At 45.5% G+C, this 16,626-nt stretch overlaps 1 protein-coding gene and 1 non-coding gene across 2 annotated transcripts in view; both read left to right on the top strand.

The window, feature by feature from the left end:
* The window catches only part of LOC126191212 (hemicentin-1-like), a 314,593-nt gene that overhangs the window by 63,901 nt on the left and 234,066 nt on the right, over nt 1-16,626 (top strand). The gene's annotated exons all lie outside the window — the stretch shown is intronic.
* On the top strand, nt 750-824 carry Trnas-cga (transfer RNA serine (anticodon CGA)). The gene has a single exon. It is a non-coding gene; the product is annotated as a tRNA-Ser (tRNA).

Genomic DNA, 16,626 nt, shown 5'->3' with positions numbered 1-16,626 from the left:
TCGTTTCAATTTGGCATGCTCTTTTCGTTGTTTCTGCAACAGTGTTCTGACCTGCTTTGCCGTCCTAGGGGGGATCAGCTTCGTCGTTTGTTAGTTAATTTGGTATAAATCTGACAACTGAAGTCGATACTATTTCTATGAATTCAAGTCACATCTCGTGTACACTTACACCCTTAATTTGGCAGGAGTGGAGATTGTCACTGAGGTAAGCGTCAAGTGAATTTTTATCTACTGTTTTGAATAGGTATATTTTTATTTTATTTTTGGACGATTTGGGGGTTACAATATTCAATTTCGTCATGACAACCCTGTGTTCTCTAATACCTGTATCCGTTCTGATGCACGTTATTAGCACAGGACTATTTGTGGCTAAACAAACACGATCAAAAAACTGAAAGCAGCGTTTCTATCAGAGAATAAAAGTACATAATAAGTTCCTCACAATAATGAAAATGAGTGCTAAAACACATCTGTTTTAAAAAAACAGATAAAACATTATTCATAAGTAATGCATACTACAAAGTTAAAAATTACTCAGAGGAGTCAGAGCAGTAATTCGTAATCAAAGGGAATAATTATAACACCACGTCACAGAACAATACATGATGACATTGAAACTTCCTGGCAGATTAAAACTGTGTGCCGGGCCGAGACTCGAACTCGGGACCTTTGCCTTTCGCGGGCAAGTGCTCTAAGGTAGGAGACTAGTTACTGGCAGAAGTACAGTTGTGAGGACGGGGCGTGAGTCGTGCTTGGGTAGCTCAGTTGGTAGAGCACTTGCCCGCGAAAGGCAAAGGTCCCGAGTTCGAGTCTCGGCCCGGCACACAGTTTTAATCTGCCAGGAAGTTTCATATTAGCGCCCACTCCGCTGCAGAGTGAAAATCTCATTCTGCATGATGACATTGCAGATCTTTTAAAATAGAATCATGTACCAATGTCTCTATTCCTCGACAGCAACGTTTCGTCATTCTCCTGAGTTCAAAATCTCACTCATTTAGGAGGGACGCAGACCCAGTTTTTCAGGTGTACGGAGGAGAGGACATGATGACGTGCATCTGGCATAGTTGCATGTTTGTGGGCCCAGAGTCAGTTTCCCGAACAGAGTGGTGTTATTTTAAGGAACATAGCAACATATTCATTGTGGTGTCAACGCCAGACACCACACTTGCTAGGTGGTAGCTTAAATCGGCCGCGGTCCATTAGTACATGTTGGACCCGCGTGTCGCCACCGTCAGTACTTGCAGACCTAGCGCCACCACATGGCAGGTCTAGAGAGGCGGACTAGCACTCGCCCCAGTTATACGGACGACATTGCTAGCGACTAGACACTGCCGAAGCCTTACTCTCATTTGCCGAGAGACAGTTAGAATAGCCTTCAGCTAAGTCCATGGCTACGACCTAGCAAGGCGCCATTAGCCTTACAGTGATTGTAATTAACCGTATCTGGAGATAGTCATTTGTATCGTCAATAGCGATGTACCACAAGGATGAATTAAAGTTAAGTATTCAAGGAGCTGCATATTTTTCTCTATAGCATTCATCAAGTATCCTGTTCCAGAACTCACGCCAGCCGGCGTGTGTGTACGCGTGCCTATCGGTAACCTCACCCTGTGTCTAGACTCTTGTCTAGACACAACATTCATGAATCAGGAATCACCAGTGTGTGTCCTTAAGTGTACGCATTGATGAAGAGCAAATCTACGATTTATAAAATAAATTACCTGGAGAAAATTATGTATAAATCATACAACACTGCACAAGAGAGAGCAACAAAGTGGAGGAGTGCAGGTGTCAGAACCTTATATACGAGAGGTTGGAATTTGCGTTGTCTAGCCATCTTGATTTAGCTCTTCAGAGCTTTTTCTTAATCGTTCCAGGGTATGGTTCCTTCATTAACATCACGACCGACCTCCTGTTCTAACCTCATAGAAGAACCAATGGGAAGTCAAAACATTATTACCACCGCGACATTTAATGCGACATGGAGGCGTTGTGGACACGAATGCCCAGGAAAAGAATATAAGCGGAGCAGACAGGCACGGGGGTGACGCTAGCGAAGATACTGGTTGCAACTAGACATATCCATTGAGATAAGCGACTTTAACAGAGTATCATTATGCAGAGCATGTGAACGAGTATCTCAAAAGCGATGAGGCTCGTCGAATGTTCACGTGCTACAGACCTGAGCATCCACGGAAAGAGATAGGGCAGTGAAACTACCGCTAGGCGCTAAATGGTTGGACGTCCACGACTCTTCACAGAACGTGGGATTCGGGGGCTTCTTTGCTCTGTAAAGCAGGATAGATGGTGATCTATGGGTTCTCTGCCGAAAGACACTGGTGGTGCACGCACAAGGGTTTCGGAGCACACTGTTCATCGTACATTGCTGAACAAGGAGCTCCGCAGCAGACCACCCAGACATCGTCAGTTACGATTGCAGTGGGTAAGGGACCATCGAGATTTGAGCGTCCATTAATGGAAACGTGTCTGCTCTTGGGATGAGTCACATTGTTGCTACACTAGGTTGATACTCGTCTTCACAAACGCCGTCATCGAGGTGAACGGCGGCTCGAAACGTGTAGCGCGCCACGGGCGCATGCTGGTGGTATGGGAGACATTCTCCTGCGCTTGCATCGGGCCTGTGGTAGTAATCGAAGGCACGCTGACATGCTTGATGTCTTCCCCGACGGCGATGTCATCATTCAGCAGTGTAACTGTCCGCGTCTCGGAGCTAGAACCGTGCTACAGTAGTTTGAGGAACATTATAGTGAACTCACGTTGATGCTCGGCGATCAAATTCGCCTGACGTAAATCCTATTGAATCCATTTGGGTCGCTAGCGGGAGCCGTCACCACGTACGCGAACCATCGGTCGGTTATTTACGCGAATTATGTAATCTATGCGTAGACATCGAATGCTACATCCTCCATAAACCTAGCAACAAACTGCTGGATCCCTGATAATCAGTGATGTATTTGGTTCCAAAGAGGGACAAACAAGCAATTAAGCAGGCGATCATTTGTTTTGGCTTATCACTGTATATGTTCTGTATCTATGTGTGTTGTTCAGCTATTTACACTGAAGAGCCAAAGGAACTGGTGCACATGCCTAATATTGTCCAGGGCACTCGCGAGCACGCAGAAGTGCCGCCACACGACGTGGCGTGGACTCGACTAGAGTCTGAAGTAGGGCTGGATGGAACTGACACCATAAATTCGTAGAGTGCGAGGAGGTGGAGATCTCTTCTGAACAACACGTTGCAGTGTAACCCAGATATGCTCAATAATGTTCATGTCTGGGTAGTTGGGTAACCAGCGGAAGTGTTTAAACTCAGAAGAGTGTTCCTACGGGCACTATGTAGCAATTCTGGACGTGTGGTGTTTCGCATTGTCCTTCTGGAATTGCCCAAGTCCGGCGGAATGCACAATGAACATGAATGGATAGAGCTGATCAGACAGGATGCTTACGTACGTGTCATCCGTCAGAGTCGTATCTAGACGTATCAGGGGTGTCATGTCTTTTCAACCGCTCACGTCCCACACAATTACAGGACCTACACCAGCTTGAACAGTCCCCTGCTGACATGCTGAGTCCATGGATTCATGAAGTTGTCTCCATACCCGTACACGTCCATCCGCTCCATACAATATGAAACGAGGCTCTTTCCGACAAGGCAACATGTTTTTAGTCATCAATCGCCCAATGTCGGTGTTGACAAGCTCAGGCGAGGCTTAAAGCTCTGTGTCGCGCAGTCATCAAGGGAGCACGAGTGGGCTTTCGGGTCCGAAAGCCCATATCGCTGCTATTTCGTTGAACGGTTTGCAAGCTGACACTTGTTGATGGGCCAGCATAGATATTTGCAGCAGTTTGCCGAAGGGTTGCACTTTCGTCATGTTGAACGATTCTCTTCAGTCGTCGTTGGTCCCATTCTTGCAGGATCTTTTTCCGGCCGCAGTGATGTCTGAGATTTGGTGTTTTACCAGATTCCTGACGTTCACTGTACACTTGTGAAATAGTCGTAAAGGAAAATCCCCACTTCATCGCTACCTCGGAGATCCTGTGTCCCATCACTCGTCCGCCGACTTTAACACCACGTTCAAACACACTTAGCCGGCCGCGGTGGCAGAGCGGTTCTAGGCGCTTCAGTCCGGAACCATGCGTCTGCTACGGTCACAGGTTCAAATCCTGCCTCGGGCATGGGTGTGTATGATGTCCTTAGGTCAGTTATTTTTAAGTAGTTCTAAGTTTAGGGAACTGATGACTTCAGCTGTTAAGTCCCATAGCGCTTAGAAAGATTTGAATCATTCAAACGCACTTAAATATTGATAACCTGCCATTGTACGAGCAGTATCCGAGCGAACAAGTGTTCCAGACCCTTGTTGTGTTATGTAGGCATTGCAGACATCTGCGCCGTATTCTGGAGGAGGAGGAGGAGGATAGTAGTGTTTAACGTCCCGTCGACAACGAGGTCATTAGAGACGGAGCGCAAGCTCAGGGGAGGGAAGGATGGGGAAGGAAATCGGCCGTGCCCTTTCAAAGGAACCATCCCGCCATTTGCCTGAAGCGATTTAGGGAAATCACGGAAAACCTAAATCAGGATGGCCGGAGACGGGATTGAACCGTCGTCCTCCCGAATGCGAGTCCAGTGTGCTAACCACTGCGCCACCTCGCTCGGTGCGCCGTATTCTGCCTGTTTGCATATCTTTGTATATGAATACGCATGGCTATACCAGTTTCTTTGGTGCTTCGCTGTATTTTCATTGTACTGCAATGACAAATCCTGTAACATTGGAAGATTATCGCTGGATGAATAAACAAAATTAAAAGTAAACGACAGTCACCTCCTATTGTATTTACTATTGTCCCCGAGACACCAGCCGCGGTAACTGCGAAGAATTGGGTGAGTAAATGTTGTTAGTGGTTATGTTGTGAAGCTGGATAACGATGTGGACTAATCCGAATACACTAGTTGTGACGAAAGCTATCTCAGTGCTGGTGCGAATATACAGATCATGTAGAATAGGGATGTAGTGAACGTCTCATAACTAGTAATAGTTACTGTCATATATCGGCATTAGCTGCTGACATTAGTATGTGGTATCGCTAATGTATTGAGCTGATGACATTTGCACAGGAGGTATAGAGCATAGAGATTATGCGTAGGTCTGACGATTATGGCTCACCTGATATAAAAACTACTGTGGCAGGTGAATGTTGTCACTTATTTTTGGTACTTTCAAAGTTTAGTTCGTGTACGAGAATTATTGTTTATAAGGCTATGTATTAGTCGTCAGGGAATACTCATGAAGTGCGTGAGATCAACAGAAGTCTTGGACGCGGAGAGATTAAGACATATATGGTGAATGGCTTAAAGAAAAGCTGTACACTTACTATATGATCGGAAAATGGTATTGCAGAAATACGGGAAAACTTATAATGGGAAACACGAAATTTGGCACAACCAATCACGGGAAACAAATGGGAGTTTTCAAGATAAAATCCATATGCATTGATAGTACAGCCTTATAATTCCGTAGGGAACCATTAAGATAAGATTAGTAAAAGATTGCATATAGGCATATAAAAATATAAGCACTCCGTCGTCAGGCCACGAGTGGCCTACCGGGACCATCCGACCGCCGTGTCATCCTCTGTGGAGGATGCGGGTAGGAGGGGCGTGGGGTCACCACACCGCTCTCCCGGTCGTTATGATGGTATTCTTGACCGAAGCCGCTACTATTCGGTCGAGTAGCTCCTCAATTGGCATCACAAGGCTAAGTGCACCCCGAAAAATGGCAACAGTGCATGGCGGCCTGGATGTCACCCATCCCAGTGGCCACCACGCCCGACAGCGCTCAGCTTCGGTGATCTCACGGGAACCGGTGTAACCGCTGCGGCAAATATAAAAATATAACCGTCGTAATTATAACGTGAGGTGTGTGTAGTAACACGTTTCTTGGCCAAATACAGAATTTCGTGATTAAGGCTATCCGGGAAGCACATGGACTTTCTTGTAGCGTCTCTCACTGCAATGTGTTGAACGTTTCCATTGGAGTCCACCTGAGCTAAATTTACGCTTGATGTACGATGCAGATCTCCTTTGAACCTCTTCTACCTTTTCTGTTAATCCAGTATCGTATGGTTCGCACCACACGAACAGTACCCAAGGATTCGTCTTCTAAGCAGCCTCATTCTGTGGTGACCATCTCAGGGTCCTTTCATCTGCCTTCCCATTCCTAAACTCGAGAAAGAGGCGTTCTTTCAACCGGAAATGGACCAAGAAGAAATACCATGTGAAGACCGCGAAATGACTTCAAACTTTGAGTCACAGCTTGGTCAGGTGGATAAACGATTTTCTACAAGTTTTCTTCTTTTTGCAACTGCCCAGCAAACACTAGAGCATAATCATCACTGGGACAGATGACTAAATGTGGCCACAAATTGTTTCAGCATTGCACTGACCTGCGGCCTAGTAGTAGTTAGCAGTTATTTCCTCCCCAGCAAATGGTTCACATGGCTCTGAGCACTATGGGACTTAACATCTGAGGTCATCAGTCCCCTAGAACTTAGAACTACTTAAACCTAACTAACCTAAGGACATCACACACATCCATGCCCGAGTCAGGATTCGAACCTACGACTGTAGCGGTCGCGCGGTTTTAGACTGAAGCGCCTAGAACCGCTGGGCCACGTCGGCCGGTTCCTCCCCAACAGTGATTAGTGGGGGCAGCTGTTACTCTGTGACTTTAAGGAGTGTCAGCAGCTACCTTGTGCACCGGCGAAAGCACGCTTCCAGGAAAATACCACAGGTCAGCTTGACGTCCCCCCTACAGGCTGTCGTGTCGCGTGTGACAATGATTATTGGCCCAACGGGAGAGACAGTGGTTGGAAGTGGCCAACAACGGGCTGCGATCGGTCAAACCGATTATTCGACCATGGCTTCGAACTTCAAGACGGGAAGAAGTAGTGCTAAGTTGTTTTCGTACTGGACACTGCACAATGACGTCAGCATATCTCCTGCAGCAAAGAGACCCACCGGAATGTAATGTTTTCCGCATGACACATACGGTGCACCTTGTTTCCACGTCTCGTGTTTTGTATACTGACAGGAGGAAGCCGGAAGCCTGTAGGCCGCCGAGGGACTAGCCCCAGTTGTAGGTAATGATGAAACAATAGCAAGTAAATTGTTGATATATTACGTAGCGTCTGGACTCCTGCCAAGTTTAAGTGGTGGACGGTTTAATATGATTTGGGTGGCTGACATCCGCGATAACCAGCCGTCTTAATGCCATCTGCTGTTTTATTAATACTATTAACGTAAGACAGTCGTATGAATAGCTATACCGGAGACTATCTGAAATCTTAAGTGACTAAGGCCATAGTGTGTATCATTTACTTTTCCTTTCAACAACAATAACTACTCTTGAACCAGCGCCACGTTCTTGAGAAAGGGCGCTGATGACAACGCTGTTTACCACCCAACATTTTTAAATCAGTACATCCTGCATAAGCAAGGGTGATATATTGTTCAACAGCAAGCTGTTCCACCGTCACACAGGTAGGAGCGATGAATCTCCAACAAAACGAATGTCAGAAAGTGAACGGTAGTAAAATGTGATGTACGTCCTTCATAAGTAGTTGTAAGATCGAGAAATGAAAACCAAAGTAGAGACATATATTGTACCTCGTGACGTTCACCTTTCGAAATTGTCTTCACCCGATTGCGTCTGCGATATTGCACGCCCTTAACCATTCGATATTTACTGAATGTGTCTCCTTTTTTCTCGTCTTAGGGCATTCAGAAGTAGGATATATGACTGAGAATATGCGACAGAATTTCAGACGTACTGTAGGTCACACGCTAAATACACTCCCGGAAAATGAAAAACGAGCACCATGAATCCGTCGCCCAAGCAGAGGGAAATTTTATTGACACATTCTTCACAACGTATACGACCCTCGATCACACATACAGAGCCATACGCACGTGAATACAGTCAACAGAGAAAGCACAATGTCAGCACTAGTACTGTGTATACCCTCCTTTTGCAGCAACGCAGGGTGCAATTCTCCCATGGAGCCGATCGTAGAGGTCATGAATGTAGTCTTGTAGAATGGACTGCCATGCAATTTCGACCTGGTGCCTCAGTTGGGTCGGGGCTCGTGCCCGACGTGCAGACCACGCAAGACGACATTTCATCCTCTCCCAACATGCTCAGTTGTGGACAGATCAGGGGATCATGCTGGACAGGATAGTTGACGTACACCTTCGTGAGAATGTTGGGTGCCACGGGATACGTGTGGACGTGCATTATCCTGTTGGAAAAGCACTTCATCTTGCCGGTCCATGAAGTGTAGCATGATACGTTGGATGATGGCTTGAATGCACCGTTCACTGTTCAATGTTCCCTCGATGATTACCAGAGGTGTACGGCCAGATACCGGGTGGACGTTGGACCTTTGTTCCTCTTTCGTGTATACCGGTTGATCAAAAAGTCAGTATAAATTTGAAAACTTAATAAACCACGGAATAATGTAGATAGAGAGGTAAAAATTGACACATGTGCTTGGAATGACATGGGGTTTTATTAGAACCAAAAAAAAACCAAAGTTCACAAAATGTCCGACAGATGGCGCTAGACAGCATAACGTCAGTGACTGCGCATGACAATCGTGTATAAAAGGAGCTGTAATGAGAGAGATAATCAGATGCGCCAGCAGTCGCAGCATGTTGACGTTACCTGAAAAGGCGCTTTTAGTGAAGCTGTGTTATCAGAATGGGGAATGTGCTGGTTCAGCGTTACGATCCTATTGTCACAGGAAGGGGATTCGAACGGGTAAAGGTTCGTTGACAAATGCAGCTGTGGCAAGAATGATTTCTAAGTTCGAAGCCACGGGTTGTTTAGACGATAGACCCCGTAGTGGCCGACCGAGCAAAAGGCGTAATGCTGCTGAGACAGTTCAGGAAGAAGGAGGACATTAGTGTTTAACGTCCCGTCGACAACGAGGTCATTAGAGACGGAGCGCAAGTTCGGGTGAGGGAAGGATGGGGAAGGAAATCGGCCGTGCCCTTTCAAAGGAACCATCCCAGCATTTGCCTGAAGTTGTTTAGGGAAATCACGGAAAACCTAAATCAGGATGGCCGGAGACGGGATTGAACCGTCGTCCTCCCGAATGCGAGTCCAGTGTGTTCAGGAAGAAATGGAGACTGTAGTGGGATCGTCTATGCACGGGGAAGGCAGCGCTCGTACAAGCCCACGTCGCACCGCCATTCCATACACTACTGTTTGGTTTGCACTTAGGCGTACCCTCCGATGCTATCCGTACAAAATCCATCCGCAACATGAACTGTTACCTGACGATTTAGTGAAGTGGAGGGCATTTGCGGTGTGAGCGTTTCAAAAGATGGCGGAAGATCACGATTCGTTGAGTAACGTGTTGTGGACCGACGAAGCTCATTTCACGCTCCGAGGGTCTGTCAACGCCCACAACTGCAGAATTTGGGCTACCAAAAATCCTAGAACTTTCGTGGAAACTACATCGCACGACGAGAAAGTCACGGTATGGGTTGGATTTACCACATCTACCGTTATCGGGCCTTTTTTTCTTCGTGGAAATGCGTGATTCTGGTTTTGTAACGGCTACCGTGACGGGTGAGAGGTACGCCGATATGTTACGGAATCGCATCATCCCCAGCCTGGCTGATAAACACCTGCTGGATCGTACGATGTTTATGCAGGATGGCGCTCGACCCCATATTGCTAGACGCGTGAAAGAACTCTTGCGCTCGTCGTTTGGTGATGATCGAGTGCTCAGCCGCCACTTTCGTCATGCTTGGCCTCCCAGGTCCCCAGACCTCAGTCCGTGCGATTATTGGCTTTGGGGTATCGTGATCGACCGACATCTCTAGGGATCCGACGTCAATGCCTCGCCATAACTCCGGACATGCTTTACAGGGCTGTTCACAACATAAGCCGGCCGGAGTGGCCGAGCGGTTAAAGGCGCTACAGTCTGGAACCGCACGACCGCTACGGTCGCAGGTTCGAATCCTGCCTCGGGCATGGATGTGTGTGATGTCCTTAGGTTAGTTAGGTTTAAGTAGTTCTAAGTTCTAGGGGACTTGTGACCACAGCAGTTGAGTCCCATAGTGCTCAGAGCCATTTGAACCATTTTGTTCACAACATTATCCCTCGACTACACTTATTGTTGAGGAATGGTGGTGGACATATTGAGCATTTCCTGTACAGAACATCACCTTTGATTTGTCTTACTTTGTTATGCTTATTATTGCTATTCTGGTCAGATGAAGCGCCATCTGTCGGACATTTTTTGAACTTTTGTAATTTTTTGGTTCTTATAAAACTCCATGTCATTCCAAGCGTGTGTGTCAATTTGTACCTCTCTATCTACATTATTCTGTTATTTATTCAGTTTTCAAATTTATACTGACTTTTTGATCACCGGTATTTTTGCGCTCACCTGCACGACTCTGCACCCGTGTACGACCATCATTGGCACCAAAGCAGAAGCGACTCTCGATCACTGAAGGTGACACATCAGCTTTCGTCCTTCCATAAGCCCGCTATCGTGACACCACTGAACGATGTTGTGGCGTGAGCGGAAGACGCCCTAACGGCATGCGGGACCGTAGCCCTGCTTGTTGTAGACGGTTGCGAATGGTTCTCGGTGATATCCCTGTAGTAACGGTATCCCTACGTTGTTTTGAAGTGACGCTGGGGTCAATTACGGCACTTCGCAGAATGCGACGGACTCGGGGTGCATCTGTGCGTCGCCGCTGTCCAGGCCCAGGTCAAAGGGCACGTGCACCTTCTGTTGACCACTGCCGACAACATTGACCTCACAACCCACGTGTTCCGCATTTCTGCGGTACGTGCATCCGACCTCCCGCAGGCTGTCGCGGCATGCTAACAATGTTGCAGACAGACGGAGCTCCGTGTGCCACGGCAAACGGGCTGCCACTAGTTCTGGAGGAGAGGAACCGCCGCGCAGGTAGCAACATTCCACGACTGACAGCGCGGTTCCTGGCGTGTCCGCAGCGCGTTTGACCATGCGCACGCACCGCCCCCTTGTAGTATCCAGTGCAAGTTTCGCAGGTCTCGTTCATTTTCGTCGATGTGTTCGTTTTTCATTTCCCAGGAGTGTAAGTGTGTCCCGAAGAATAAACTAAATGCTGAGTGAGTTTCAGCTTCTTCCAAAGATGACATTAGAAGTTCAAATGGCTCTGAGCACTATGCGACTTAACTTCTGAGGTCATCAGTCGCCTAGAACGTAGAAATAATTAAACCTAACTAACCTAAGGACATCACACACATCCATGCCCGAGGCAGGATTCGAACCTGCGACCGTAGCGGTCGCTCGGCTCCAGACTGTAGCGCCTAGAACCGCACGGCCACTCTGGCCGGCGACATTAGAAGTTCTCTAAGAAAAATGTGCATGGCACATTCAAACGCCGCTGTAACTTTGGACACAAATAGAGCAAGGACATATTTGAAAGATGCAAAAAACTATGAAATCGTATTTTCTTTTTTCTTTTTGCTTCCGCCTTTATCCCGCATTGTACGCAGGGTTGGCAGAGTTAAGTACGAATTTGGCATGGTTAACCGCAAGGGGTGGCCGGATGCCTTCGTGCTTGTACCCCATATCCCCCGAGACGGAGTTAGTGTACCCCAGCTGTCTGCTTCCAGTGTAAATCGTGAAATAGTGTGAATGTGTTACAAATGTTTGCAAGCCGTGTAACTGAGGCGGGACGTGGGAACAAGCCCCGTATTCACCTAGTAGGATGTGGAAAACCGCGTAAAAACCACATCGAGGCTGGCCGGCACACTGGCCGTCGTCGTTAATCCGCCGGGCGTATTCGATACCCGAGTCCAGGAAGCAGCGCGTTAGCGCTCTCGGCAATCCTGGCGCGTCAAAATACGATGAAATCGTATGATGGCATCAAAACAGCACATGAGAAAATGAAACCTTAAGTACTTATTCCTATTTACCGAACTAACATACCCTGTAATTAAAGCACAGTTCTAGAAATGACAGCTTGGAATATAAAATTACATCGATTGGCTCACAACATATAAGATTACTTTACTCAGAGAGCTGAGAAACAGAGAACGCGTTTCAGTCTGCAAGGGGTACTGCTGGACAGATGTACTGAACTACAGACTTGAGTCACTGATCTCGTTTTGTTGTAGAATTACGAGACTTACTGCACTCCCATAGTGCTCAGAGCCAATCAAACCCTACCATCAGCTCTTACCAACAGGAGTCCTGACTCATTTGACAAGGCTACGGTTTTCCAGTTGTCTTAGCTAAGAACTCGCGTCTGCCGTCTGCTACCATAACCCATTAATGCCAAATTTCACCGCACTGTCCTAACGGATACTTTCGTTGTACGCTCCACATCGATTTCCGCTGTTATTTCGCTCGTTGTTGCTTGTCTGTTAGCACTGGAAACTCTACGGAAATGTCGCTGCTCTCGGACGTTAAGAGAAGGCTGTCGACCACTGCGTTGTCCGTGGTGAAAGGTAATGCCTGAAATTTTGTATTATTGGTACACTAGTGACGCTGTGGATCTTGGAATATTGAATCCCTAACGATTTCCGTCACGGAATATCCCATGCGTCTAGCTCCAACTAACTCTCGCGTTCAGCGTCTATTAATTCCCATCCTGCACCCATAATAACGTTTAAAACCTGTTCAAATGAATCACCTGAGTACAAATGACAGCTCGGGTAATACGTGATCCAGTTATACCTTATGTACCATATACTACCGCCATCTGTATAAGTGCATTTCGGTGTACAGTGATATAACTGTTACGTACTATACACATCTGAATAAATGTCAGTACATTTAATATATAAAACCACAGATAATGAAATCCATTACTTAAATTGTTGTTAAAATTTGTTCATAATGGTCGACGTATGTCTAAACAAGCGCCTAACAAAATTTTACATGGCTCAATCAAGGCACATCGCTAAAAATCTTAGCAACGTATGGTCTCTGTGCACAGCAGTATTGTGAATATGGCAGAATGGTTTGAATTGGTCGTATTTTCTAATGATAGCTGCAGAAATTTAATCACTGCTACCATAAACTTGTTTTTAAGTGTAGTTGCACGAGCAGGAATAAAACGACAATGATTTCATTAATGTTAAAACAATCATTTATCCAAATTCTGTAAATTGACTGGTTCCTCATTTCGATAAAAGGGTCGTTCAAATTATTTATGAAACATGTAATTAACTAACTTACTATCACTCCGAGGTTTCAACCATTAGTACTAGTAAATTACATGAACACAGTGCAAATCCTAGCTTCTTTCACTGTTGCTTTGTGCCTGCGCGGAACAACTAACTCTAACATCTTTGGCAACATGGGGTACACTTAATGACCGCTATTATAGGTCCATCGTCCATATCCACAGAGAAGCCGAGGAAACCCAACTCTGATATGCAAAAGTCTGCTTCAGCAGAATCGCAAATGAATATGAAACTCAAGCCAGAAAAACAAACTGATACAAACAAAACAACTACTTATTCAGAAGAGAACCATTGAAGTACCTCATTAGTTATGATGCCAACACTGCCAAGTTTTTTCAACACTAACTACGTCCGAAGTATCTGACGCTGCAATGCAAGTGTTAGTTCTTCTTCAGAGCGAGTAATAATTTCCAGTACGCATCAAAATCTTTCAGTTCTCCCTCTGTTTCAATACGTCTACGTACGTATTCTGCAGAGTGCCAGGTCAAAGGAAGTTTGTAGCGACGCTAATCCATCATTTTCCTGCTCCACTTGTATACAGAGCGACGGAAATAAATTTCATGTCTCCTTCTGAAGGAGAACTAAATTCGTTACTGTCATTACGCGAGGTGTGCGTTGGAGGCAGTACGAAAATTCTACAGTCTGCCGCTTATGACGTTTCTCTTAGCTTCCACCTATACCTTTCGCAGAGATGGAGATTTCTTCCCTCCAGAGATTCCCATCTAAGCTCACTAAGCAATTCCGTAACACACTCGCACTGATAAAATCGACCACTAACAAATCTAGTACGCGGTTTGTCAGTCACTGCTGATGATTTTAATAGAAAATTTTTGTCAGTGGATGGAGATTTCTTCCCTCCAGAGATTCCCATCTAAGCTCACTAAGCAATTCCGTAACACACTCGCACTGATAAAATCGACCACTAACAAATCTAGTACGCGGTTCGTCAGTCACTGCTGATGATTTTAATAGAAAATTTTTGTCAGTGGGTAAGTGAGAACCCAGGAACTAGACGTTTTGATTACTAGTTAAACACACTGCCCCTTCGCCACTGGCCCATGACATTTGGAAAAAAGAATCGAAGAATAAAAGGTTTTCATATTGTGTTTTTTAGACTTAGCAACTGGAAAAAGATTATGTGACATGATACAGAATACAACAATCGTTCAGGAACTAGCATTCGAAAGCATAAATGGACTCATGAAGGAATGCAAGAAAATATGTTGTTGTTGTTATGGTCTTCAGTCCAGAGACTGGTTTGATGCAGCTCTCCATGCTACTCTATCCTGTGCAAGCTTCTTCATCTCCCAGTACCTACTGCAACCTACATCCTTCTGAATCTGCTTAGTGTATTCATCTCTTGGTCTCCTTCTACGATTTTTATCCTACCCACTTCCGTCCAGTACTAAATTGGTGATCTGTCGATGCCTCAGAATGAGCTCTACGTCCGATCCCTTCTTCCCCAATTCTATTTAGTGCATCCTTACTAGTTACGTGATTTACCCATCTAATCTTGAACATTCTTCTGTAGCATGACATTTCAAAATCTTATATTCTCTTCGTGCCTAAACTGTTTATCGTCCATGTTTCACTTACATTCAAGACTACACTTCATGCAAATACTTTCGGAAAGGTCTTCCTGACACTTAAATCTATACTCGATGTCAAAGAATTTCTCTTCTTCAGTAACGCTTTCCTTGCCATTGCCAGTCTATATTTTATGTCTCCTTCGTCCGTGATCAGTTATTTTGCTTCCCAAATAACAAAATTCATTTAATACTTCAAGTGTCTCATTCCCTAATCTAATTCCCTCTGCATTACCTGTTTTAATTCGAATAAATTCTATTATCCTAGCTTTGCTTTTGTTGATGTTCATCTTGTATCCTCCTTTTAACATACTGTCCATTGTCGTTCAACTGCTCTTCCAGGTCCTTTGCTGTCTCTGACAAAACTGCAATGTTATCGGCAAACATCAACGTTTTTATTTCTTATTCCTGGAATTTCATTCCTACTACAAATTTTTCTTTTACTTCTTTTGCTGCTTGTTCAATATACAGATTGAGCAACATCTTGGATAAGTTACAACCCTGTCTCACTCTCTTCTCAGCCACTGCTTCACCTTTGTGCCCCTCGACTCTTATTATAAGTGCCATCTGATTTCTGTACAAATTGTAAATAGATTTTCGTCCCTTGTATTTTACCTCTGCCTTCTTTAGAATTTGAAAGAGAGTATTTCAGTCAACATTGTCAAAAGTTTTCTCTAAGTCTACAAATGCTATAGATGTAGGTTTCGTCTTTGTTTAATCTATCTTCTATGAAAAATCGTAGAGTCAGTATTGCTTCACGTATTCCTAAATTTCCCTGGAGTCGAGACTGTTCCTACCCCGAGGTCGGCATCTGCAAGTTTTTCCATTTTTCCGTAAAGAATTATTAAACTGGTAGTTCGGTAATTTTCACGCTCGTCAGCACCTGCTTTCTTTGGAATTGGGATTATTATATTCTTATTGTCACATGAATGGATGAATATAGAAGACCTAAAATAATTACGAGTAGGCGAAGTGAAGGGAGGTGATCAATATCTATACTAAGGAAGGGGTGGAGAGATGAAATCGAAAGTGATAACTGACAAGAGAGGCATTGAACAGAAGGACGAAAGAAACAGGTGCCTTGTGGTTTGAGAAAGAATAATAAGAACTGGAAAATTGCACTTTCTCGGGTTAGTTATCGCAAAATGCTTGCAGGTAGCAGTTGCAGCACAGGGTTAGCTTACGGCCCTGCTGATGAGAGAACACGTGGCAGCTAGCGCTGATGGCCAATTTGTAACTCTGTAAGCGAACGCAGGGTGGCTGTTTGTTCAGCGGATGTCCCCCTTCCGCGCCTCCCACGCTCCTTCCCCCTCCCCCCCCCCCCACTTGCCTCCCTCACGGACAAGCCATAGAGCCCTCTCCAACTCCTCTACACACACCGGCTGTAACTAACGTTTTTACCGGCCTAGCATGAGTTTCCCTTCTGGCTGCCGCCGGGGCATTCGTACGGACCACTTTCTGCGCACGGAGCTTTTTGCCGTCCCCTCTCAGCCCCCGTTTAAATTGGAAGCGTGATGAGTGGATGGTTGTGCCGCTAGAGAGGAGGAAACTGCACCATAAGGTGCCGTTTTTGAAGCGCTCTTTCAGGAAAAATGTGGTGAAAACATTATTCTTAGTTATGTAGAGGCTCCGCTGGGTTGTGAAATATTTCTTTCTTTTTGTGATGGCTAATCGTTCAACACCATTCCTCCGACCCAGGATATCCTTCTGCTTGTACATGTTACTAATACTTTTTTTAGTACTTTGAAGTATAGATT

The sequence above is a fragment of the Schistocerca cancellata genome, chromosome 6 (genome assembly GCF_023864275.1).
Source record: "Schistocerca cancellata isolate TAMUIC-IGC-003103 chromosome 6, iqSchCanc2.1, whole genome shotgun sequence".
Taxonomy (NCBI): Eukaryota; Metazoa; Arthropoda; class Insecta; order Orthoptera; family Acrididae; genus Schistocerca; species Schistocerca cancellata.
This window is presented reverse-complemented; position numbering and strand designations above follow the sequence as displayed.